This window comes from Pinus tabuliformis, chromosome 7, assembly GCF_031772625.1.
Source record: "Pinus tabuliformis cultivar Carrire ecotype Pingquan chromosome 7, CPIR1, whole genome shotgun sequence".
In the NCBI taxonomy this organism is placed as follows: Eukaryota; Viridiplantae; Streptophyta; class Pinopsida; order Pinales; family Pinaceae; genus Pinus; species Pinus tabuliformis.
Genome location: NC_142293.1, coordinates 862,756,963 through 862,760,392, shown reverse-complemented (window position 1 = coordinate 862,760,392; position 3,430 = coordinate 862,756,963).

Genomic DNA, 3,430 nt, shown 5'->3' with positions numbered 1-3,430 from the left:
GCATTAGGCAGGACTCGGGCGAACCCGCTTACTACTTGAATCCCTTCCGATATGTTGCCGATTTTAGTGTAGGACTCGCCTTCTGGAAGAATCAACGATTTCCATACAGTTTTATGCTTTTCCTCGTGACTGAGCGCTTGGGGGCTTTCCTTCACTGAGGGGGATGCCCTGCGATACGCGATTAGTGCTTTAGAGCTAATCACATATCAGAAACTGCCTCTGTTTTTGGATTTGACCTCCCATTTTTCAATTTGTGCCAGTGGATGGTCACCATGGGCCAACGGTCTGCACGCTTTGACCGAGGGTCCTCGTTGTTCCATACTGACCACAAATTGCCATTGTTTAGAGATTATTTTTGAAAAGTTCGATATCCATAAGATTTTGAAGCTTGACATAATTTGAAACAGTCATGAAAACTTAGAGAATGTTTAAGGATCCAATTCGGATCAATTCTCCTGGAACACAACACCACGATCTAAAGGCCTCATTTCATCAAATTTTCATACTGGATCCATCAATAACATAGAAGCTCAAAATCAATAACAACTACAATACAACCATCAAATATATCTGCATCAACCAATCACTGAAATCCAATCATCAATCTCATAATTGAATCAATCAGTCAATGAAAACCCATCATCACTAAAGCAAATCATAATCAATCAATCTAAACATTCAAAACACTATCACCAGAACACTGTCACCAAAACACAAAGCAGAACCTAGAACTCTGCATCAATAACTAGAACCAACTGCAACTTCAAACATCATATTTCATACTGTATACGCTACGTCGAAGTGCCGAACCAGCATGTATACATTCTTTCATCAAAGGAAACCAGTGCAGAGATATGCAAATACTAACTTAAAAACTTCATAGCTATTCCAGACTTCAGTCATACCTAGATCATAACATTTAGAGAATAAAACATGCATCAGTATTCAGATCTAGACTATCCATGATCAAACCACATAATGATAATTCATTTCAAATCCCGATCCATCATTAGATCTCATCCCTCATCAACCGCTAAGGTTCATCCTTAGTTCAGATCAAGCAAAGCACCAGAAACCCATAACATGTATATTTTCTTTTGATCTCACTCTTCATAAGATATTCATTGCTTGCACACTTTGGCATAATGATCTTTTCCTCCTTATATAGTTAGATCCTTTGTCAATAACTCAGACCAATACCTTGGACAAAATACCTAGGATCAATACCTTGGACCAAATACCTTGGACAAAATACCTTTGACCAAAATACCTTGGACCAAATACCTCGGACCAAAACCTTGGTTTTTCAACATGTACGTGCTTTTCCTCCTGTGAGAGTGCCTATATAGATATACGCTCCTTTTGTTCTGTTAACCCGCATGTATACGCTACTTGGACAATGTGAATGAGCCTATACTTCTTAAACCACTCTCTTTCTTCAATCTATAGAGTCTGATATGTAAGTTAACTTGTTGCACTATGAACTTTCATCTGTGTGAGTTGCCATAAAGGAAAACACTTGTATCATAATTCCATTAATCTCCTCGTTTGGACTTGATGGCAACAACAACACCAAGACGCTCTCCCCCTTTTACATCAAGGGCAAAGAGCGGACCAAGATATTCTCCCCCTTTGATATACATTATGTTGTCCATGCTCCCCCTGAGTACATGCTTAATTCTCTTATTAAGCTCCCCCTTTGTACATGCTGAGATGCACTAAACTGTCCATGCTCCCCCTGAGCACATGTAGAGTCTGCAAAAAGTATTTTTCAGAAGAATAACATAACTTTATAACTCAACTATGTGAGTATGAATTTCCTATCACCAATGACTCATACATACATCAATCTGCCAACCAAGTGGGGATACATGAATTTTGACTCATCCACCCAACAAAGTGGAGATATACAAAATGTTTATACATGACTGAAACACCAATTATTACGTCATCCTTCCCATGCATAGTGGGGTTACAAATTAGGTCTTTTCATGACCTTTACATCAAATAATATACATGAAATTTATAACAAGGACCAACAATCTAAACAAGACTATGATAGTCATCAGCAACTATCATACACCACATATGATCTGCACCATCAACATCTATTGGCAACATAAAGATCAACAACCTATATATGTCCATCATCAAATGAGTCACTTGAATCAAACAACTATGTGGATCAAGAAATATAATTATCTTCATGTACCATAATGCCAACAATGCATTATTAGAAGCATATGCTCCCCCTGAACTTGTGCCAATTGTTCACTGTCAGATTTGATCATTGCAAATATTAGTAAGAATCATCAAGGCATCATCATCAATCAGATATATGTCAAGTCATCAACAACTTATGAGGGCCAAGAACACTTCTACATATTATCAACAGACTGTAATCATCATCAATTAGAACAGAGCAGATATTTGATAATACACTGAACCATATCAGACCCATTTTTATGAGTCTATCCCACTGCTTTTTCCTCAAACCAACATATGTGTGACTGTGTAGCTTCGAAATTGCGTACATACAAGACTTTTCGTCATGAAAATTGTGTATGAGATTTAGAACACTAAAGTTTCACACTTTCAGCTCCCCCTGAGTATGTTACATCTGTACACTGTGCTATGCCACATCTTTCTGATTGTACTTCCGTCTTCTTCCATATCTTCAAGTGTGATGATGTTTTCTCCTTTTGGTATGGTGTTCAAAATTTCCTCCTGCATTCCTTTGCTATATGTCCAAATTTGTTACATGCATAACATCTTACATGTTTCGTATTCCTTCTATAGCAGTCAATGGCTTTGTGACCAAACATATTGTAAGAAATATCCCTTAAAGTACTTGGAAGTTGATGATCTTTCTGTGTGATGGTCTTGAACCATTCTACTTTTGCATCTCGCTACAACGAGTCCAAAATTATGACATATAAATCATTCAACATTATTCGTCAAAGAAAATAACTCACTATCACTTCCATAGTTAAGAGCAAAATATTTTCTTTGAAGACTTTCTTTCCTTGGTTGTTGATGGGGTTGACCTCTCATCTCCTTGTTGTGCATTTCAAATTTTTCATTGGAGTTCCTTGCCTCATCTTGTGAACTAGATTCTCCTTCAACATATTCATGAAAACAAAGACCAGTTTTGATGGTAGGAGACCTTTGACTACTAAGAATATGATCCAAAATATTAGTACTATCTTGAAACCATAGCAGTTTATCCTTTTCATCTAATTTACCTTTTAACATATTTACCTCAACCTGATATTGTTCTTCCTTTTCAAGATATTGCTTCTTCATGATTTCTTTAGCTTTTCTTCCTTCTTCCACTTGTTGCCTTAATTTGAGAATCTCATTTTCTTATTCTTCATTTGTTTGAGGTAGTTCTTCATTCTACCTATTTGGTTTTTCATGATCTTTTTTT